General features: G+C 34.2%; 1 pseudogene; it reads right to left on the bottom strand.

Moving 5' to 3' along the window:
- Positions 1-20,672: 20,672 nt before the first annotated feature.
- LOC116583709 lies at positions 20,673-21,813 on the bottom strand (annotated as a pseudogene).
- Between the last annotated feature and the right edge of the window lie 3,704 nt (positions 21,814-25,517).

The raw sequence follows: 25,517 nt of genomic DNA, 5'->3' as shown, positions 1-25,517 counted from the left end.
CATTGAGTAAATAAAATTACCTGCAAAAAGAGTCTATATAGTCTAAAACCCTATTTAATCACTTAGATACTTTTCCCTCTTGAGTTATGCTGTTCTCTGGATTTATTTTTCATTTGGATGCCTTCAGGCAACAAGACCTACATTACAATACTCTGCTTTCAGGTTTAAATTGGTGTAATGCATCTGTTATACTTCCAAAGTTTTTAGGTTTTCTGTATTAGCTTTGTTTGTTCTTAGTGTTTAAGTTTTGGGAGGCCATATCAAACTTTCTCTGCCTTCAGGCAAAATGTTATAACAATAAGCATGTCGTGAGTACATTCTATACTATGTACATTTAACTCAGTAAGAAAATGGCCACTGATGATAAGACCAAACATGTAGTGCTCTTTGATATCACTGTTCTATAAAATGAATGACTATACTTGAGAGTTTATTTTAAGTACCTAGGACTCCTATAATTGTGGAATCTCATTTATAAGTAAATTATGAGAAATACCATTTAAAATGTAAGAACAAAAGAAAAATAGTATCCTAAGTTCTTTCAGCACCTCTGCTTAGTTCCCAAGTTTCAAGTTGATTAAATACTATTTAGTTTATGCTTGATTTATGGGATGCTGTTTTTCCTCTCTCTAGAAATACCAGAGTTTTTAAAACCACTATCATGTCTGTACATTCTACTGCCATGTTCTTGAACTTAGGGCCTGGATGTTGATTTATTGAGACTGCTTCTATAGCTGACCATATTTTATTATACATTTCTTTATCACTTCTCTTGGAAGAGTATTCTATTTCCCCAGGTAACTGTGGCTCTCACCATCTTATTCATGAAGGCTTGGGAACAAAATTCTGTTTAAACCTTACTTTTTCCTCAGTTCTGTGGACCCAAAATGTATCTAAGGTGACAAAACCATCATAAGCCTAGCAGCTTATCTGCCAGAGTTCTCCTCCTCAAAATGACATATTATCCCATCTTTCTTGTTCCAGATGTGGTAATTCATCTTTAAATAAATGTTTCATATGATTTTAAAACTTTTTTCTCCCTCTTCTCAGACCACAGCTTGTTTTATTTCTCCTTATATGTTCTAAGATAAGAATGAGGGTATATTTCTCATTGGAAACAAATCACGTGAGAAGATAATAGAACAACATCTTTAAAGTACTAAGAGAGAAAACTGTCAGTTTGGAATTTTATATCCCATGAAAATACCTTTGAAAAACAAAAGCAAAACTTCTGATTTCAGTTTCAACATGTAAAGAGCTTGGAAGTCATCACTTTCATTCCTACAACAATAAAAAAGCTGAACAAAGTAAAAATCAATGACTTTTCTTAGACCCATCAGAGAATTGAGGTCACAGAGCAAACCACAACCCCTAAAACTGTAGAAAAATAAAATACAGAAAATCATAGCAAAGATCACCTAAACTGCAGCAAAAGCCACTGGAGACATAAAGTGGTAAGAATGCTTAAAAGGTAATTTTGATGAGCTACTGAAGGCTGATGTGGCCTAGTGTAAAATGAGAAATTCCTGGAGGCTAGTGTTAGACCCTGTCCCCGCCACACACAAACATATTTCCATAAACTTTACCTTCAGGAATTCCATCAGCTTTCAAATTGAAGATTCAAGAAACACAAACCTTGTGTTAGCAGAGGGAGAAGAAAAGTAGTTATTTGAAATACATCCAGAGGATTCTCCATAACAAAACTCTATTCTCCAAGGAAATCTGCATACAAGAACCTTATATTCTTATTGTAAAGACAATTAGCCAAATTTATCCACCTCTAGTTTTCCTAACTCATCTAAAGGAAAAGAAAAAAAAAAAAGTTCATAAACACTTCTTACAGTCAAAACCCAGAGATTCAGTCCAACAAAAAGACTGAGAATTGATCGTAATATTATAGAATGCTTACTCTCTCCCAATGTTTACCACCACATCAGTAAGGCTCCAGTGTAATATCAGTGGATTACAAGTAAAGAAAGGAAGACACAGAGTCTCTTTAAGAAGGTGTTCTTAGGGAAACCTAGACACAATGCCAATGAGGAAGGAGGAAAATAACCAAGGATATTAAAGGAAACTGTATCTTCCAGCATAGCTTAGATATAGTAGACATGCAAGAACTAATAACCACACTCTAGATCAGAGCTAGCATAATACAAAATGTCACAATTAAGATCTCTTTATCTCAGTCCTTATTATCCAATACATTATACCCAGTTTTAATTTTTTTTAATTATAATTATGCCATAAACAAGAAAAACACATTATCTGAGGAGTCAAAGTATGCATCAGATCCAGATTCAGGCATGGACACAGGTTTTCAAATTATCAGAGAGACAAAACAACCAGGATTAATAATCTTCAATGCTTTAGGGGAAAAAGTATACAACATGTAAGGATGGGTGATATATAGAGAAAAAGCGCTGTAACAGAAATGAATACAGCTTTTGATGGGCTCATCAGTAGACGAGTCAAGGCCAAGGAAAGAATCAGTAAGCTTGAAGTATGTGAAAAGAAACTGCACAAATGAGATGCAAAGTAAAGCAAGAATGAAAAACAAAACAGGATGTACAACAACTGTGGTGCAATCACAATAGTGTGTTTCATATATGTGATTGTTATATAAGAGAAGGACAAAAATGATAAAGAGGAACAGAAGAATTGTCTAAACTAATAATGTCTTAACACTTTCTAAAATTAATGACAGACACTAAACAACAGATCCAGGAGGCTAAGATAACACCCAGCAAGACAAACACAAAAACAAAACAAAAACAAAAAACCCTACAGCATAGACAAACTATATTCAAGCTGCAGGAAATCAAAGATAAAGAAAAAAAATTGTGAAAGAAGCCAAAAACCCATAGGCAGAAAAATGTGCTTTACCTATAGAGAAATAAGTATAAGAATTACAGAAGACTTCTCATCAAGAACCATGTAAATAAGAAGAGACTAAAGAGAAATATTTAAAGTGTAGAAAGAAAAATATAAGCTACAACTTAGAATCCTATATCCAGTGAATTTATCCTTCAGAAGTGAAGGAGAAATAAAAGTTTTCCCATATCGCCAAGAAAAAAAGGAATTCATTGTTGGAAGACCTACCTCCACAAGAAAAGTTGAAAGGAACTCTTCAGAGAGGGCTCCTGGGGGCTCAATTGATTAAGCAATTGCCTTCAATTTGGGTCATGATCCTGGGCTCCTGGGATCAATCAAGTCCCAGCCTCCCCCTGATCTGTGGGGAACCTGCCTCTCCCTTTCCCTTTGCCTCCCAGTCTGCCTGCTTGTGTTCTCTTTCTCTGTCAAATAAAAAAAAAAAAATCTTCAGAGAGAAAAGAAATATGTAGGAACTAGAAACTACATAAAGGAGGCATAGTACAAAAATAAATAAATAATAATAAATGTACGTAAAACAAATATTTTCTTATCCTTGATTGATCTGATAAATAACTGTTCCTTTAAAGAAATGAAAGTAGCAATACATTGGGTGATCATAACATATGAATAGGTAAAATGAATGATAGCAATATTATAAGGCACAGAAGAAAGAGATAAAAAAAATATGTTATAAGGTACTGCACTACCCATAAAGTGGTATAGTGTTACTTGAAAGTGCACTTAGATTAATTATAAATGCATATTGAAAATTCTAGGTCAGCCACTAAAATATTTTTTAAAGTATAATTGGTATGATAAGAGAAGAGAAAAAGTAGAAATATAATGCTCAATTAAAACCAGAGAATGAATGAAAAGAGAAACAACTTTTGAATAGAAATAAAAGTCAAATGCCTGACTTGTTGATTTTAGCCATTCTGACTGGTGTGAGGTGATATCTCATTGTGGTTTTGATTTGTATTTCCCTGATGCCGAGTGATATGGAGCACTTTTTCATGTGTCTGTTGGCCATCTGGATGTCTTCTTTGCAGAAATGTCTGTTCATGTCCTCTGCCCATTTCTTGATTGGATTATTTGTTCTTTGGGTGTTGAGTTTGCTAAGTTCTTTATAGATTCTGGACACTAGTCCTTTATCTGATATGTCGTTTGCAAATATCTTTTCCCATTCTGTCAGTTGTCTTTTGATTTTGTTAACTGTTTCCTTTGCTGTGCAAAAGCTTTTGATCTTGATGAAATCCCAATAGTTCATTTTTGCCCTTGCTTCCCTTGCCTTTGGCGTTGTTCCTAGGAAGATATTGCTGCGGCTGAGGTCAAAGAGGTTGCTGCCTGTGTTCTCCTCAAGGATTTTGATGGATTCCTTTCGCACATTGAGGTCCTTTATCCATTTTGAGTCTATTTTTGTGTGTGGTGTAAGGAAATGGTCCAATTTCATTTTTCTGCATGTGGCTGTCCAATTTTCCCAGCACCATTTATTGAAGAGGCTGTCTTTTTTCCATTGGACATTCTTTCCTGCTTTGTCAAAGATTAGTTGACTGTAGAGCTGAGGGTCTATTTCTGGGCTCTCTATTCTGTTCCATGACAGATGCTGGCGAGGATGCGGAGAAAGGGGAACTCTCCTACACTGTTGGTGGGAATGCAAGCTGGTGCAGCCACTCTGGAAAACAGCATGGAGGTTCCTCAAAATGTTGAAAATAGAACTGCCCTATGACCCAGCAATTGCACTATTGGGTATTTACCCTAAAGATACAAATGTAGTGATCCAAAGGGGCACGTGCACCCGAATGTTTATAGCAGCAATGTCCACAATAGCCAAACTATGGAAAGAACCTAGATGTCCATCAACAGATGAATGGATCAAGAAGATGTGGTATATATACACAATGGAATACTATGCAGCCATCAAAAGAAATGAAATCTTGCCATTTGCGACAACATGGATGGAACTAGAGCGTATCATGCTTAGCGAAATAAGTCCGCAGAGAAAGACAACTATCATATGATTCCCTGATATGAGGAAGTGGCGATGCAACATGGGGGCTTAAGTGGGTAGGAGAAGAATCAATGAAACAAGATGGGATTGGGAGGGAGACAAACCATAAGTGACTCTTAATCTCACAAAACAAACTGAGGGTTGCTGGGGGGAGGGGGTTTGGTAGAAGGGGTTGGGATTATGGACACTGGGGAGGGTATGTGCTTTGGTGAGTGCTGTGAAGTGTGTAAACCTGGTGATTCACAGACCTGTACCCCTGGGGATAAAAATATATGTTTATAAAAAATAAAAAATTAAAAAAAAATAATAATAATAATAATAATAATAAAAAGACAAATGCAATGAATATAAAACAAATATAAACATGGATATCCATTATCACTTTAAACATGAATGATACAAAATACTATTAAAAGACAGACTGTCAGACTGATTTATTTTTTAAAGACCCAACTGTAGGGATGCCTGGGTAGTTGGTTAAATGGCTACCTTCAGCTCAGGTCATGATCCCAGCATCCTGGCATTGAGTCCCACATTGGACTCCTTGCTCAGCAGGGAGCCTGCTTCTCCCTCTGCCTCTGACTGCCTCTCTGTCTGCCTGTGCTCACTCTCTCTGACAAATAAACAAATAAAATCTTTAAAAAAAATAAATGAAGACCCAATTGTAAGTAGTCTAGAAGAACCCACTTTAAATATAAAAACACTAGTTATAAGGAAAGTGATGGAGAAAGGGATATCATGCTAACACTAATCAAAATAAAGTGGAAGTAGCTATATTAACTTCAGACAAAGCAAAGTTCAGAAGAAGGAAAATTATCAGGGTATTAAGTAATGATAAGAGGATTAATTCTCCAAGAAGTTCTAATAATCTCTAAGTGTGTAAGTCTAAAGACAAGTATCAAAATACATGAAGTAAAAACTGATAGAAAAGCGAAGAGACCTAGACAAATCCACAATTTCAATATCTCTCTTTCAGTAATTGATAGATACAGCTGACAGGAAATCAGCAAGTGTATAGTTGAATAAACACCACTAGTAATCAACTGGATATACATTACTCAACAATAGTGGAATACATATTTCTCTCAATTCAAATGGAACACTCACCAAAACTGATAACATTTTGACCATTAAAAGACCCTAACTGATTTAAAAGAATAGAAATCATACAAGATATATTCTCAGACCACAAGGGAATTAAACTAGAATTCAGTAACAGAAAGACAAATGAAAAATCCCAAAATATTTAATTCAAAGAACACAATTCTAAGTAACAACAACAACAAAAATCTCAAGAAAAATTTTTAAGTAATTTGAACTAAGATAATGAAAATACAATTTATCAAGATTTGTGAGATGCAACAAAAGCAGTGGTTAGAGGAAATTTATAGCATTGAATGCATATATTAGAAAAGAAAAAAAGATCTAAAATCAATAATGTTTCCACCTAGGAAATTAAAGGAAGAAGAGCAATTTAGTCTTAATGCAAATAGAAGAAAATAAATAGTAAAAAAGCAAAAACCAGTGAAATTACAATCAGAAAGTACAATAGAGACAGTCAACAAAACCAAATGCTGGGTTTTGGAAAGAGCAATAAAATTGAGCTGACTAGACTAATCATGAAAAAAGAGAGAAAAATAATTATTAATATAATAAATGAAAGAAGTGGCATCACCAGAATTCTATGGACAGTAAGAGGATAGTAAAGAAGTATTATAAGCAACTATAAGTCCACACATTTGGTAACTTAGATGAAGTGGACCAATTCTTTGAAAGACACAAACTATCAGAATTCTCACAAAAAGAGAAATAGATAATTTGAATAGGCCTATAATTATTAAAGAAATTGGGCAAATAATTAATGATCTTCTTAAAAGAAAGCACTAGACCAAGATAGTTTCACTAGTGAACTCTACGAAACATTTAATAAAGAAAAAATACCAATTTTTATAATCTGTTAGAGAAAACAAAAATGGAAGAAATATTTTCTAACCCATTCTACGATGCTGGCATTAGAATAATATAAAACCAGATCAATATATTATAAAAAGGAAAGAGATGCCAATATCTCATAGATTTAAAAATGCAAATAAACAAAATATTATCACATTAAATCCAACAATGTACAAAAACTATACAAAATGACAAAGTAAGATTTATTCCAGGTATGCAAGGACAGTTCCACATTTGAAAATAAATTTCTGTAATGTACTATAATAATAGGTTAAAGAAAAATTATATTAATTGATGCATAAAATGCATTAGACAAAATAATGACACTAACTCTCAAAAAAGTAGGAATAGAAGATGATATCATCATTTTTATAAAAGACATTTACTGCTTAGAGCTAATATCATATTATTATATTGGATGCCTTCCCCCTCAAGATCATGGACAAGACAAGGATTCTACCTCTTCCCTACTCATACTAACATCACACAGGAAGTCCTACCTAGTAGAATAAGACAAAGAATGGTAATAAGGGTATACACATTGTAAAGAAAAAAAAAAAAGATTTTTTTCACAGATGACAGAATGTCTATGTAGAAAATCTCAATAAACTGCCAAAAAATCAGGAATAAGTGATTATAGCCAGATCATAGGATACAAGGTTAATACACAAAAGTCCATTGCTTTCCTTTATATCAGCAATGAACGATTAAAATTTGAAAGTAAAAATCAATACAATTTAAATTAACATAAAAATTAAATATTTGGGTACACATCTAACAAAATACATATAGGATGTATATGTAAAAAACTATAAAACTCTGGTGAAAAAACATTTTTAATTTAAATATATGGAATGATATTCCATGTTTATCAGTTGGAAACCTCAATGTTTTTCAGGAGTCGATTCTTCCTAACACAGATTCAATACAAACCATCTAAATTCACCAAGCTATTTTCGGGATTCTTTAAACATAATATAAAGCTGCAGTGATAAAGACAGCATGATATTAGCAAAAGAATACATACATATAGATCAAGAGAACAGAATAGGGAGTCTAGAATTCAACTCACAATTCATCTTTAATCATCTTTAGTAAAGAAGTTTTTAATCTTTTCAACAAAGGTTGTGGGTTTTCATATGCAAAAGAAAATAATTTGGCTGCAATTCTTTCTTTTCACAAAAATTAACTCAAAATTAATCATAGACTTAAAAAAAAGTAAAATCACAAAACCTTTATTTATTTATTTATTTTTGTTTTTTTGCTTTTCTTTTTTCATAAAACTTTTAGAGAAAAACATTGGATAACATTTAAGTGAACTTACTCTAATCCATGATAGAAAAAAATTGATGTTAAACTTCATTAAAATTTTAAATTCTTTTCTACAAGGGGCACCAATAAGAGAATGAAAAGACAAGCCACAGATTGCACAAAAATTGGCAAAACATATATTTGATAAAGCCCTTATATCCAAAATATATAAAGAACTCTGAAACTGAATTTTTAAAAACTCACAAATAATCCAATTTTAAAACATACACAAGATCTGGACAGACAACTCAACAAAGGAGATATACAAATGAAAAATAAGCATGTGAAAATATGCTCCAAATCACTTATTATTATGAAATTTCAAATTAATATAATGATGAGATGCCAGTAAACACTTATTAAATGGCTAACATCCAAAACCTGAAAATATCAAATGTTCATAAGGATATGAATGGGAGTTTTTATTCATTGGTGGTGGCAATCCAAAATAGCATTGACACTTTGGAAGACAGTTTGGCAAGTTTCTTAAAAAACTAAACAGTCTTACCATACAATTGAAGTATCATGTTCCTAGGTAGTTGCACAAATGTGTTGAAAATTATGTCAACAAAGAAAGCTGCACAGGATTAGCAGCTTTAATCATAATTGCTAAAAACTAAGTATAAAAATTATTCCTGATCCATTCATCTGTTGATGGACATCTAGGTTCACACAATGGAATACTATGCAGCCATCAAAAGAAATGAAATCTTGCCATTTGCGACAACATGAATGGAACTAGAGCGTATCATGCTTAGCGAAATAAGTCAAGCAGAGAAAGACAACTATCATATGATCTCCCTGATATGAGGAAGTGGTGATGCAACATGGGGGCTTAAGTGGGTAGGAGAAGAATAAATGAAACAAGATGGGATTGGGAGGGAGACAAACCATAAGTGACTTTTAATCTCACAAAACAAACTGAGGGTTGCTGGGGGGAGGGGTTTTGGGAGAAGGGGGTGGGATTATGGACATTGGGGAGGGTATGTGCTTTGGTGAGTGCTGTGAAGTGTGTAAACCTGGTGATTCACAGACCTGTACCCCTGAGGATAGAGTATTATGCCTCCATCAGAAAGGATGAATACCCAACTTTTGTAGCAACATGGACGGGACTGGAAGAGATTATGCTGAGTGAAATAAGTCAAGCAGAGAGAGTCAACTATCATATGGTTTCACTTATTTGTGGAGCATAACAAATAGCATGGAGGACATGGGGACTTAGAGTGGAGAAGGGAGTTGGGGGAAATTGGAAGCGGAGGTGAACCATGAGAGACTATGGACTCTGAAAAACAATCTGAGGGTTTTGAAGGGATGGGGGGTGGGTGGTTGGGGTACCAGGTGGTGGGTATTATAGAGGGCACGGATTGCATGGAGCACGGGGTGTGGTGCAAAAATAATGAATACTGTTATGCTGGAAATAAAAAAAAAAATAATAAAAAATAAAAAAAATAAATAAAAAAAAAGAAAAAAAAAAGAAAAAGAAAAAAAAAAAAGAAAAAAAAATTATTCCTGGGGCACCTGGGTCACTCAGTGGGTTAAGCTTTTGCCTTCAGTTCAGGTCATGATCTCAGGGTCCTGGGATCGAGCCCCGCATCTGCTGAGCAGAAAGTTTGCTTCCCTCTCTCTCTGCCCACCTCTCTGCCTACTTGTGATCTCTGTCTGTCAAATAAATAAATAAAATCTTAAAAAAAATTCCTACAGAAACCAAATGGATAAATAAATTGGTATATCCATATAATAAGATATTATTAAATGACAAAAGAAAAATCTATTAAACCACCAAAAAAAAAAAAAGAAGAAGAAAAGAAAAGACATGGAATGACCTTAAATTCATATTAAATGAAATAAGTAAGTCTGAAAACGTTATATCCTACATGTCTCCAATTAGATGACATTCTGGGAAAGGTAAAATTATGGAGTTTCTTTTAAAAAAAAAAAATCAGTGGTTGCCAAGAGTTTGAGGAATTGAGTAGGTGAAGCACAGGGGATTTTAAGGTAGTAGAATGCATGATAGTACATTCATGGACATATGACATTACACAGTACCAAAACCTATAGTACTTTAAAATGCAAAAGAGCAAATCTTAATGTATGCAAATTTTTAAAAAATCATTAAAAGGGTTGGAGAAGTCTAGCAAAAAAAAAAGTAGACTGTACAAAAGAATTTAACTGGTTTACGAATGTGTGAAATAACCTCAATAAAATGGGTAAGGAAAAGGTGCCGAACTAAGTAATAGTGGAAATGAGTGGATTCTATATAACTAAAGGCACAAGAAACTGTACATAAGTCCTTCATTTTAGCAGATCAAGTTGTTTTCTATGAGGGTAAGTACTAAATATGATACTTCTATAAAGGCATATTAAAATTGAACAGTTAAGGAAATGAATGGGAATGACAGAAGCCAGATTTACAACTGTTGGAAAAGAAATATACAGATTACAAAGGAAGGAAGTGATACATATCTTAATGCGTTAGAGTCAGAGCCATCAGTATGAATTCATATTTAATAAGGATATAGATGACTACATATGGAAATATTTATAGATAGGTGTATATACTCAGGTTTTTATGCACAGATATATGTCCTTGCTTTGTGAACTAATAAGGGAGGGAAGGAAGGATGGAAGGAAGGGGGGGAGGGAGGAAGGAAGGAAGGAAGGAAGGGAGGGAGAAAGGAAGAGGAAGAAAAGACACCCTGATAGCAATGAACATGCTAGCCTCCAGATATTGGTTTCCTTTTTATTTATTTTTTATTAAATTCAATTTAGTCATTCCAACTGATGTGTGATGGTATCTCATTGTGGTTTTGATTTGTATGTCATAGATGTCAAGTGATATGGAGCATTTTTTTCATGTGTATGTTGGCCATTTAGATGTCTTCTTTGGAGAAATGTCTATTTATTTCTTCTGCCATTTTTTGATTGGATTATTTGTTCTTTGGGTGTTAAGTTTGATAAGTTCTATATAGATTTTGGATACCAGCCTTTTATCTAATAAGACATTTGCAAATATCTTCTCCCATTCTTTCAGTTGTATTTTGGTTTTATGGATTATTTCCTTTTCTGTGCAAAAGTTTTTATCTTGATGAGGCCCAATAGTTCATTTTTGCCTTTGTTTCCCTCGCCTTTGGAGATGTGTTTAGTGAGAAGTTGCATGGCCAATATCACAGAGATTGATGTCTGTGCTCTCCTCCAAGATTTTGGTGGATTCCTGTCTTACATTTAGATCTTTCATCCGTTTTGATTCTATTATTGTGTATGGTGTAAGAGAAAGGTCTGATTTCATTCCTCTGCTTGTGACTGTCCAATTTTCCCAACACCACTTGTTGAGACTTTTTTCCACTGGATACTCTTTGTTGATTTGCCAAAGATTGGTTGACCATAGACTTGAGGGTCCATTTCTGAGTTTTCTATTCTGTTCCATTGATCTATGTGTCTGATTTTGTGCTAACAGTGTACTGTCTTGATGATTACAGCTTTTTAAGAAAGTCTGGAGTCTGGACACTAATTCATAATTAAAGTGTCTATTCAAAAACAAGATCTAACAATTGTAAATATTTATGCCCTTAACATGAGAGCAGGCAATTATATAAATCAATTAATAACAAAATTAAAGAAACACATTGATAATAATATATTAAAAGCAGGGGCCTTTAACACCCACTCACTGTAATGGACAGATCATCTAAGCAGAAGATCAACAAGGAAACAAGAGCTTTGAATGACTCACTGGACCAGATGGACTTCACAGATATATTCAGAACACTCCATCCTAAAGTAACAGAATACACATTTTTCTCAAGTCCATAAAGAACATTCTCCAGAACAGATCACATACTCAGTCACAAGTCAGGTCTCAACCATTTCAAAAGGATTGGGATCATTCCCTGCATATGTTCAGAGCACAATGCTTTGAAACTGGAATTCGGTCACAAGCAGGAATTTGGAAAGAACTCAAATACATGGAGGCTAAAGAGCAACCTACTGTAGAATGAAAGGATCAACCAGGAAATTAAAGAAGTATTAAGAAAATTCATGGAAACAAATAAAAATGGAAACACAGCTATTCAAAACCTTTGGGATACAGAAAACGTGGTCCTCAGAGGGAAGTACACAGCATTTCAAGCCTTACTCAAGAAATAAGAAAGGTCTCAAATATACAGTATAACCTTATATCTAAAGAAGCTCAAGAAAGAACAGCAAATAAAGCCTAAATCCAGCAAGATAAAAGAATTAATAAATATTAAAGCAGAAATCTATGAAACAAAAACCAAAGAAGAGTAAAACAGATCAATGAAACCAGGAGCTCATTCTTTGAAAGAACTAGTAAGATGGATAAACCCCTGGCTAGACTTTCATTCATGAATGAAAGAGATCATAACCAACACTGAAGAAGTACAAACAATTATAAGAACATATTATGAGCAACAGAATGTCAACAAATTAGGCAATCTGGAAGAAATGGATACGTTCCTAGAGACATATAAAACTACCAAAAGTGAAACAGGAAGAAACAGAAAACCTGAACAGACCCATAATCAGAAAGGAAACCAAAGTAGTAAAGAAAAATCTCCCAACAAACAAGAGTCCAGGGTCAGATGGCTTCCAAGTAGAATTCTACCAAACATTTAAAGAAGTGATACTTTGGGCACCTGGGTGGCTCAGTGGGTTAAAGCCTCTGAATTCGGCTCAGGTCATGATCTCAGAGTCCTGGAATCGAGCCCCGCATCAGGCTCTCTGCTCAGCAAGGAGCCTGCTTCCTCCTCTCTCTCTGCCTGCCTCTCTGCTTATTTCTGATCTCTGTCTGTCAAATAAATAAATAAATAAAATCTTAAAAAAGAAAAAAAAAGAAGAAGAAGAAGAAGAAGTGATACCTTATTCTTCTGGAGCTGTTTCAAAAAATAGAAATGGAAGGAAAAGTCTCAAGCTTGTTCTATGATGCCAGATACTTGTTTCTAACACCATTCTTCAATAAAAATAATTGGGGCTTCTTGAAGAAACAGTTGATTCATGGGTGGGTAGGGAAGTAAAATAAAGACATATTGAGGGATGCCTGGGTGGTTCAGTCAGTTCAGTGTGTGTCTTTTGGCTCAGATTATGATCCTGGGATTGGTTCCACATTAGGCTTCCTGTTCAGTGGGGAGTCTGTTTCTCCCTTTGCCATTGTCCTGCCCCCTACTCATGTGTGCTCTCTGTCTCTCTTGCTCTTGTTCTCTCTCTCAAAAAATAAAATAAAATCTTTTTAAAAAAGACATATGAGAAACATACAAGCAAAAGAATTTCATCACAGACCTGTGCTATAAGAAACATTAAAGGAAGTTCTCAAGCAGAAGGATTATGATGTCAAATGGATGTACAATCCACACAAAGAAGGAAAAGTTCTGGGAAGGGATACACATGTAGGTAAATATAAAGCATATTATTCATTAGTTTTAATCTCTTTACATGGTAAGTGATTACCCAAGACAAACGTAGTACCAAAATATTGTGGAGTTCATAACGTATATAGGAATATGTATATGACAAAAAATAGCATAAAGTATGGGAAGAAATAAACAGCAGTGTTCCAACTTAAGTTTCCTATGGTTTACAGCAAGTTATATATCATTTGGCAGCACACTGTGATAAGTTAAGGATATATATTTTAAACATGGTAGCAACTCATATAAAAGAGGTATAATTAAGAAATTAATATTTAAGATAAAAAATATTAGAAGTACTCAATCTGAAATAAGTCAAAAGTGAAAATAAGAAATTTTTAAAAACATGGGCAGATAGAAAAATTTTGTAATTAGATTTTAATAATCATTACATTAAATGCAAATTGTTTAAACTAAAAGACACTGTAGATCAGATTAAAAAACAAGATCTAATATATGCTGTCTACAAAGAAATTGATGTTAAATGTAAATATATATCTGTTTAAAACAAAAGAATGAACATATGTACCCCACAAACTCTAATCCAAAGTGAAGTGAAGTGGCTATATTAATATCAGACAAGCTAGATTGGAGAAAAAATAAATTCTACATAAGTTAAAAGTAATGGAGTAAATTTATCAAGAAAATATAACTTCAAAATGTATCCGTACCAAATAAAAGAGTTTAAAATAAATAAAAATCATATAAGAAACTATATTTGACTCCACAATTTATGTTGGAGAGCTTAACACTGAAAATAGGCTTTTATTAAAAATCTCAAGCTAACATATATTACTGATTTCACCTTAAGATCAAAAGCAAGGCAACTATGTCTGCTCTCACTACTTCTATTTAACATTGAACCAGAAGTTCTAGTAAAGACTATAAGAAAAAAAAAAAAAAGAAAGAAAAAGGAAAGAAAACACTGACAAAAAAAAAAAATACTCATTCATGAATAACATAATTGCTTACAGACAAAAATTATAATAAATGTACATAAAAAGAAAGAAAAAGGATTTAAAAAAGGTCAAGAACAAATGAGTGAACTCATCAAAATAAAGGATAGAAGGTCAACAGGAACAAGAGCTATTATATTTCTATATACTTACAATTTACAATTAAAAACTGAAAAATTTTTAAAAGACTTTTATATGAGCATAATAACATGTCATATACTTAGAGATAAATGTAACAAAATATGTACAATGCCTGTACCCTGTAAACTATTAAACATTATAGAGAAATGAAAGACCTAAATAAAGAAATAATACACCATACATGGGTATAAAGACTAAATATTGTTAAGATGGCAGTTCTCACAGAATCAAGACAATGTCAATTACAAATTACTTCAGATTTGTTTTTGTTCTGTCACTTTTAGAAATTAAGATGATTCTAAAATTTAGAAAGAAATTCAAATAGAAAAGAAAGAAATTCTTACTACCTAATTTCAAGATATTAAGAAAAACATAAAATGAGATAAACATTTAGTAAAAAAAAAAAAAAAAACTATCTTATTGACATATTTGTCAACACAGGGAATCACAGAAGGCAGATATGTACATGTAAAGGTGCTCAACATCATTAGTCATTACGGAAATACAATTTAAAAACACCATAAGATACTACTAACACCTATGAAAACAGCTAAAACTAAAAAGAGTGACAATACTAAGTGTTGATGATGATATGGAAAACTAGAACTCCACATCATTTGTGAAAAGTAAAATTGTACACCGCTCTAGAAAATAGCTTGACAGTTTTCCATAAAGTTATATGGAACCTTATATATACTGATCATGTAATATATACTGATAAAATATATATTATGTGTATGTATACAGTACACCGCTCTAGAAAATAGCTTGACAGTTTTCCATAAAGTTATATGGAACCTTATATATACTGATCATGTAATATATACTGATAAAATATATATTATGTGTATGTATACACACCTACTGAATATATACTAATCATGTAATCCAGCAATCCTACTTTTAGATATTTAGCAAAGAGAACTGAAAACATATTTTCATTCACAGACATGTGCAAATGTTCATAGAAGTTCATAATAATGGAATTCATAATAACTGAACACTAGAAATAACCTAAATATATATCATCTCAGGAGTGAGAAAATTATTTATAATACATCTGTCTAGTAGGATGGTGCCCAGCAATAAAAAAGAAAAACTAATGATAAATGCAAAAACATAGAGGAATTTTAAAAGCCTTATGTATTATGATGATAACCTACATACTGCATGATTCAATTTATAGGAAGTTCTGGAAAAGTTTAATATACAGGGACATACATTAGAAAAGTAGGCAACAGGGCCTGGGAACAGAGGGAGAGGAGCAAAGGGGCAAGAAAAAACATTATGAGATGAAGAAAATATTCTGTTCTTATTAGTCTGATGATTATATAACTACATTTATCTAAACTCCTCAAACTAGACACTTAAAAAGAGCAAATTTTATTACTTATAAAATATATATCAATAAATAACTTTTTAAAAAAAAATAATAGAAAAAACAGCAGTAATGATCTTTGTCTAATGTTTGATGATGAGATTCAATGTTAGTTGTTAGTTTGAAATAGATTGCCTTCATCATCTTGGGGATTTGTTCTTATCTCCTATCCCTAGTTGACTAACATTTTTTTCAATAATTGATGTTGAATTATTTTAAAATGCTTTGTCAGTGTCTATCAAGATAAATTTTTCTTTCTTCTCCTTTGATTGATTGTTGTGATGATGTGATTGTGTGACCAATTATTACTTGGTTTCCTAATATTGAATTGTTTGTACATTTCTAGAATAAAAACCTATGTGGTCATGGTATGTTATCTTTTAATAAACTGCTATCTTTGATTTGCTAATATTTTGCAGTTATAGTTTTAAAGATCTTTAGTCAGTTTTTCTTTTTTGAATGTTCCATATTTCTTGTGTTTTAGTATGGCATGTTGCTTGGTCCATGAACGAATTGAGAAACTTCATCAATTACTATCATCAAAAGTAGTTTGCAACCAGTTTCAAAGAATTCAGTGTAAAATTATTTGATAAAAATTTTTTTGGTAATTATTTCCTAGATAATATTTTGTCTTTGATGCTTTATTTTTTAAGCCTCGAATTAAAGTATCAATTTTTATAATAATTTTCTCTGGAAATTTGTCCATGTTAATTCTTTCAAAAGTAGAACCTAAAATAAGTTCTATAAATCTATAAATATTTGAAAAGCTTTTAAGTTCTCATAGTTGATGCTGCATTTCTTTTACATCCTAATGTAGCATAACTGCATTATCTCTTTTTCTTCATTATCTTTGCCAAAATCTCCTTAATGTTAGTTCCTTACAATATCTAATATGGATAATTTTTTGATATGAACTTATCTGAGCCCAAACACAGAATTGGTAAATTAACATTTTTGATAAGGGAAGAGAAAATTAATATTGCATTTGATCTTTTGTCTTCAATTTTAATTTAATTTTGTGAGTATCTTGTTTTGTTTTGTTTACCCATGATCTACTACTTTCTTATATTTTGTTCTGATTTGGAATTTGGAAATCTTATTTTTATTCTATATTTGAAAAAATCTATTGGTCTTTTCTCTAGAAAATTACAGATGTCAAAGTAACATATATTATTTGGAATTCTTCTCATGAGATACTTGTCTCTTCTCCCTTATTTATTTATTTATTCTTCCTTATTTATTTATTTATTCAATAATTTATTTATACCCATATGTACTCATGAATATTTGTTTCATAGTCCAATATTATTTCATTTCTTTTGTTTGTTCACATTATTCCAGTGTTGGCCATTGGGAGCTCTATTAATGTCTCTTGTATCTTTTGACATGGCCCCATCATAACAGGGCTTTAAAATTTTTTATTTCTCAGTATTCATTACCTCTGGAACTACAAAATACTCCAGACTCACCTTTTCTATTTTCTGCCCCAGCCCCTGAATTAGTTATTGCTCCAAGGAGTCTTTGATCCATTTACTGAAGAATGGTACTTAGGAACTAAGATCTGGATACTATACATACTTATTTCTAATGGGATGTCATCACTTCTAGGTTGTCTCAACCGACAAAGCAAGAAAGGTTATGTGTGTTAACTTACCTGTGTATTTACATGCACATACATGCACACATGTATACACACACACATATGTATGTATAAATATATACATATATAAAATAATAAATATTTATTTTAAACTAAATATTATATCATAGTGATATCCCCAATTCTACTCCATTAAAACATAAATTATTCTATCTTTTTCCATTGTCTATAAAATCTCACTTCACTTCTGGTTCTCAGCATCTACCATCCATTTACTTTATTGTTCAATGCCTGTATACATGTATAACAATATGACAATTTTTAACTAACATCCCTATAGAAAAAAATATTATCAACTAAATTATAGTAATTATGTAGTGCTTTGCCTTCAGCTTTGCAGATCCCACTAATTTCCAAAGTTACTTAGATCAGCACATTTTCCCTCATCACCTTTAGTGATGCTGTCTCCTAAATTTTTAATGTAGTTAGATTGTTTTGTCATATTCTGCATTATATCCTGGGATTTCTCAAACATCTAAGTGATTTTTAAAAATTTGTATACACTATGTAGATGATGCACCCTTAAAAAAGTTAGAGCATAACTGTCCACTACTTGAGTGTGGACTGTTTGTGGAAATTTCCTTCCAAAGAGTATAATATTGAATGAAGGAATAAAAAAAGTAACTTTATGATAAAGAAACCTAACAAAGATTACCTCAGTCATGTGATCCAAATTAACATCAACAGTGATGCATCCCATTGACAGCATGTATCTTTGATGGAATGTGATTAAAATGGTACTTCCCTCCCAAACTCCCATAACTTCAATCTAATCATGTGAAAACAACAGACAAATCCCTTCAAAGGTCATTCTACAAAGTTATTCCTCAAAACTATCATAGTCATGAAAACAAGGAAAATAATGGAAGCTATCACAGTCTAAGGGAGTCTAAAGAGACATGATAAATAAATGTAATATGATACATTTGAACAATGACAACAAAAGGACATTAGGTAATACCTGAGGAAAGCTTAATAAAGTAAGGACTTTGATGATAACATACAATACTGGTTCATGAGTTGCCACAAATGTATCATTAAATGTGACAAATATAAGATAAAAACAGAGGAAACCATATATGTTCTATGGAAAGCCTATTACTATCTTTATGGTTTTTTCAATAAATACAAACTATTCTAAAATAAAATGTCTATTTTTAAATGGTATATATCTAATCATTCTCCCTTGATAATTCAAATACATTTACCATCTTTTATTAATTTCTACTTCTATCTTGTAATCTAGTATTTGTATCATAACTTTTTGGACATTTTTTAAGTATCTTCATTGTCTTTATCAAGAATTACTTTCCCACCAAAAACAACAAGCAAACAAAAATGAACAAACAAAAAACCTGTCAAACTAACCAATGAATTTAACAAAATTGCAAGATGCAAAATCACTGTGCAGAAATCTGTTGCATTTCTATACACTAATAATGAACTACTGGAAAGAGAAATTAAGAAAACAATCCCATTTACAACCGCATCAAAAAGAATAAAATACCTTGGAATAAATTTAACCAAAGAAGTGAAAGACCTGTGCACTGAAACTATAAGATATTGGTAAAAGAAATCAAAGAGGCCCAGGTAAGTGGAAAGATACTCCATGCTCATGGAATTTAATTTTAAAAAGATGATAAGGCCAAAACCTCAAGAAGGAAGTTGTGAAAAAGGAAAAGAAAATTGTAACGAAACTCCTTTAAATAGATTTACTACTGTAGGAGATAGAACCCATAGAGAAGAGTTGAAGACGCAAGAAAAAAAGAGAGAAATAGATGGAGTGAAGTGGGTGAACAGGTGATGTAAAAAATAGTGATAGTTTGTTATATGCTGGGTTAAATTGAAAAAGGATTTAGCATGGGTATTTTTGCTTGAAGTTCCAAAGGCCTACTGAAAGTTGCAGAATGTGAGCTCATATGCAGGACTAGAAAGGACAGAGTTTACTGGATGGATGTAGAAAAAAGACTGAGTAGAAGAGGAAGCAGTGGATAACTGGAATGAGGGGTTGGGGAGAGAATAGGGTTTATGGATTAAAGAACAGTTGTAATCTGCTAATTCCCAGATTGGTGTTCTGTGGTTCACTAGGTTTCTCTCTTTCTTTCTCTCTTTCTTTCTTTCTTTCTTTCTTTCTTTCTTTCTTTCTTTCTTAAATTGCTGACATTACTTTGGTTAAAGCAGTCACAAAATCTTGGTTATTCAGAACAAATAACATTCCTTGGGTAAAGAAATGTTGCAACTTTTTTCTGTGTGGAAATAATCCAAAAGATTTATTTTTTATATCAGATAAGAACACAGCTAAGTAATCCAATTCTACTGCAGCATTATAAAAATCATCCCTTCACCACGGCATAAGATTTAAATGCATCTGCACAAGGGTGCACACTATATAAAAGGGAGGTTTGCTGCTGCCCTGCCAAGCGCTTCTGGCCCCTACCTGGGTCTTACTGCAATACTTGTGGTCCCAATGTTTTTATCCAAATAAATTGTGTTTAAAAAATAAAGCATTTTAAAAAAACAAGTCAAAATTCCAAAGAAACCCTATCTCCAACTCAAACGTCATATATTTAAGTGTTATATTTGCCTCTCACTTATAAACCTTTATTTCACTCAAACTGAGCAAAAATCTTCCACACTGAAGTATCTTCCTTGCCCAATTAATCCAAAGCAAAAAAAACCTGAAATGATCAGTAAAGAAAAATCTAAGGTTTAACACACCCTTTTAATATGTTTTTAAATATTTTTAAGGTTTAAAAAAATTGTTTAAAGTTTGTAGTTCATAGTAGGAAAACATTATGTGAATGAATACCCTAATGACAAACCACTGTAGAATGTAGGGGACAGAGGGGCAGGGAGTCTCAGCACAGCTTTCTTCATGAGAAGGTCAGAGGTACACTCATTTATATTATTGTGACCTCCATTAGATGATCAAAGTTGCTTTTCCTTCAGCGAGGGTTTGTTTGTCAGAAGGGCATTATGATTGACCTGCAAATTTCGCTGACAATTACTGATGAGATTCATAACCTTTGCATTGCTCTGATATATTTGACATATTTTGATATTTTGATATTTCTGATACATTTTGACATATTTGCTGGGTTCTAGGCCACACCCTGGAAGGTCACCATAACTTCTGGATCCTGTATGGTTGCTAGAACCTCTTGATCACTAAGAATTTCATTGAGTGCAAGCATTCCTGCCATTCCAGGCATTCCCCCTGCCATTCCAGCCATTCCTCCAGGAACATTACTAGGTATTCCCCCAGGGTAACCACCTGGGAAAGACCCACACTGAGCTCCTGATTGTTGTCTGGCCTCTTCATCCCTCTGGGCTCTGTCATGTTCTTCTGGAGCCTTCTTAACCCTTTCTATTCTTTCTTTGATCTCTTGCTCTTCATGTTTTTGCTCATACTTTCTCTGATGTTCAGCCGTTTTCTGGGCCTTTGGTTGAACTCCTTTCAGCATTGCACTACCATCTTCTTTATAATCCAGTTTACAAGCAAGGGCAAGACCATGTGCTGCTTCTTCCCAGTGGTCCAGAAGTCTGTGTGCTTTCCCTTGCCACTTAAAAGACTAAGCTGAACAGGAATTTACTTAAATAGCTCTTTCACCATCTCGAATGGCAGCATTTGCTTCTGTAGTTTGATGAAAACACTGGCTCTCTTGGTGTACAGAATGGCCAAGCAAGGATTCAGTTTGATGACATCTGTGAACAAGTCAGTGGCTTTCTGTAGTACACCATCATTTAGGACATCAATGGCAGCAGCCTTTTTATCACTTGCCTGATCCATCATTTCCTTGGTTATCTCTACATTTTCATCTCCTATTTCTTAGAGAGTAAGTATCTGGTTCATTCATGCCTTCATTGTCAGTTTCTAGATCACTTTCCTGACTTGATAGTTCATCTGTTTTTATGTTTTCCTCCCCCTTCTTATTACCTGTTTTTTATTCCTTGATACTGTCTGATTTAGTTTTATGAGTGGCTGGTGGTATTGTACCCTTCACGCTCTCCACCCAGTCTCGCAGGAAGTGCATTTCCTCAATGTGCAGAATGCTTGGATCCTAGTTACACATTTTCATGAAGGCCCAAAGCTTGCTCACTTTGCGGGGGTCCATGGTCCAGAGGCAGTGGCAGGGGGCAGGCATGGCTGAGGTTGCAGTCTGATTCCAGGCAAGGGTACTTGGCTCTGCATGATTGTGGGGAAAGGGGCAGCTGCTGTGAGGAAAAACAGCACAATGTTTCAACTTTTATTAACCTCATTCTCCTAAATTTATTTGACCACACACCATTTTATCAGCCTCTGTGTGATCTTATTAACATACTGAAACACTAATTTTCCATGTAATACCATAAGTTGGTAATCGATGCTGTAAATGAAGTAGAGAAATGAGAAAATTGACATGAACAGATAGCAGTCAAAGGAAGGAGTATTTGAATTTAAATTTCCAGAACTAACACATATATGTAAGGAAGAGGCTAGATAGAGTATGTAAATGATCAGGCAGTATAAGTGGACTGCAGCTGAAGGTCACCTGGGTTGAAGAGATCAAGAGCAGATGGGGTAGGTTGTGGGTGATTCATGCTGTGGATACAGAAGTATTCTATGTTCATGCCAGAATCCAAAGTGAGAATAGTATCTGTGAACCAGCTGCCAAAATAGTGGTTGAATGTTGGGACCAATTGTGAAGTTGATTGAAGAAAATATTAGAGAGAATTAGCAGTTGCATAGCTTATTGTTATGGATTTGTAAGAAGCAAAAGTTAATAAGTATAATAACTCAGGAGCATCTTTAGCAACATTGGAAAAAAAAAATTGCTCTTCTCCCTGGAAGTTGTGCTCTGAGGATGGCAGGAATGTGAGGGACCTCACTTTCCAGCAGAGGAAGAGATAAGACCAGTGGATAAATGGAAGCTCTGTGTTGTTGTTTCAGTAGAAGATTCTGTATTACATTGAATTGTGTCTACCCAAAATTCATTTATTGAAGTTCTAACCTCCCAGTACCTCAGATTGTAAGTTTATTTGGATATAGGGTCTCTAGATTCAATGAGGTTATCAGGACAGTCTCTAACCCAAGATGATTGACATCATTATGGAAAAGGGAAAATTTGGGCATGGAGACACAAGTAGAGGGAAGACAATGTGAAAAGATTTAGAGAAACCAACGAGAGTGGCCCAGAACACATCCTTCCTCGTGGCCCTCAGAAGGAACCAACTCTGCCAACACCTTGATTTTGGACTTCTGACCTCCAGAACTATGACATTTCTGTTGTTTAATCCACTCAATTTGTGATGCTTGGTAACCACAAGCTTAACAAATTAATACAGATGCATTTCATCAGAAAAAGGTTGAGGATGAACATGAGTTTTTTTGTTTGTTTGTTTTCTGTTTCATTTATTCATTCATTCATCCATTCATTCATTTATTCATCCATTTGCTTTAGCATAAGATGGGCTCTTCTACGAGTATGGTAATAGGTCTGCGAGAGAGAAGATGTCAGGAGCTGGTTGCTCCCCCAAAAAGACGGTACCATGGCTTAGAGAATCAAGTCAGTAGTGCCAGATGGGTTGATCATTGTTGCTTCATGTTGTTAAGAGTGAGGAATTTACCTCACAGTGCTCTTTTCCTCTAACCAATGTGCTCTCAAATATCACATCACAAAGTAGAGACGACTTCAGTGCTCTCATTCAATCTGCACTCATATTTGCATTTCCTTGGATGAAAATGAATCTTTGGCGAATTAGCTGGCATTTTGCTTTTTTTTTTTTTTTTTTTTTTTTTTTTTTCCAGCATAACAGTATTCATTATTTTTGCACCACACCCCGTGCTCCATGCAATCCGTGCCCTCTATAATACCCACCACCTGGTACCCCAACCTCCCACCCCCCGTCCCTTCAAAACCCTCAGATTGTTTTTCAGAGTCCATAGTCTCTCATGGTTCACCTCCCCTTCCAATTTCCCCCAACTCCCTTCTCCACTCTAAGTCCCCATGTCCTCCATGCTATTTGTTATGCTCCACAAATAAGTGAAACCATATGATAGTTGACTCTCTCTGCTTGACTTATTTCACTCAGCATAATCTCTTCCAGTCCCGTCCATGTTGCTACAAAAGTTGGGTATTCATCCTTTCTGATGGAGGCATAATACTCTATCCCCAGGGGTACAGGTCTGTGAATCACCAGGTTTACACACTTCACAGCACTCACCAAAGCACATACCCTCCCCAATGTCCATAATCCCACCCCCTTCTCCCAAACCCCCTCCCCCCAGCAACCCTCAGTTTGTTTTGTGAGATTAAAAGTCACTTATGGTTTGTCTCCCTCCCAATCCCATCTTGTTTCATTGATTCTTCTCCTACCCACTTAAGCCCCCATGTTGCATCACCACTTCTCGTATCATATGATCTCCCTGATATGAGGCATTTTGCTTTTTAAGGAAGAGATGGGCAGTGCCTCTCCATTGTGGGAGCCACTCTGCTCACATCTTTTTTCCTTGCTGCATTTACTTGCTCACGATCTGAGGCACTTACTACATAGAGATTCATGGTTGGAGGGAATAAGTTTTTCATTGCACATGACACCTTGAATGGTAATACAGGAGCCTATGATACTCTGCACAGAACTTGAAATTTTAGCGTATCAGTCCACTGGGGGTTGGAATTTTTCTATATACTCTAAAATATTTCTGTTCCTAGAAGACAGCGGGAGGAAGAACTGCTGTTTGAATCAGACTCAGGTGTAGTATGATTTTTTTAAAATATATATAAAAATGAATGCTGTGCAGACCGAGGTGGCTCCTTTTCCATCTGTCAGCACATTTTTTACAACCATGCATAAACCTTATTATCACACTCAGTGTGTTACTGCAAAAATTATCCCGGCCCTCAGAACATCTCTCTACAGCTTTGAGAGGAATTCAGACTTCTGCGCAGTTAATATAAAAACAAGCAACCTAGTAAGCAAGGCTGGAGGGGGGTGCAGAGGAGAAGAAACAGACATTTTCCTTTCAGAGAATATTTGCTAGAGCTCCTTCATTGTATCATATGTCCAAGGCTAAATGTTTCACATTGAATAAAATAGTGGCTGATGACACATATTTGGCCTTGATAAAATTTTTCCACTGGATTCACATATATTAACCTTTGATGAAAAGATCACAAGAAGGAAAAGGCATGGGAAGAATATGGCATAATTTCAAAGATTTTTTTTTTTTAATATTAACCTTTGAGATCTGACCTGTTGTAGTTGTGTGTTTGGGGGTATATTTAGATAGAGACATTACTGCCATCCTGTTCATATTTATGGTCCTGACCTTTGTATTATAGTAGTCTGCTTTGAAGCACAGTTATTTTTAATTGCTTTATGTGTCCATGGAGACTGTTCTTTGCCTCTGTCAGTTATATACAGTAGACCAGCACATATGTTTGCTCAGTGAATCTTTCAATGACTGGATATTTACAACCACATCTGAATACAAGAGGAGGAAATGTTACATTTTGGGGTGGTGTGAGCCTTGCGTGTTTGTGTGAAAATGTGTTTTATTGTCAACATTCCCATATACTTAATGAGGTGACAGGAAGAATTAAAAGTGACAGATTGTTTTGGCTGCACTGGGGCCATCTGAGATATAGTCTCCTGTAATGCAGCTCCATAAACCCAGGCTGTGTGAAGCCCTCAGTGTATGATTCATGGTTGCAGCAGGGCTACTCACAGAGGTTTAACAAGAGAGAGTCATGGGCTGGGCAGTGGGAGGTTGAAATTGCTCTTAGAAGACAATGAAAAGCGCTGTGTGCCAAAACTGTGCCTGAAATTTGCAGGAGTG

This window comes from Mustela erminea, chromosome 2 (assembly GCF_009829155.1).
Source record: "Mustela erminea isolate mMusErm1 chromosome 2, mMusErm1.Pri, whole genome shotgun sequence".
NCBI classification, from domain to species: domain Eukaryota; kingdom Metazoa; phylum Chordata; class Mammalia; order Carnivora; family Mustelidae; genus Mustela; species Mustela erminea.
Note: the sequence above shows the minus strand (reverse complement) of the source record. Positions and strands in the feature narration are given on the sequence as shown.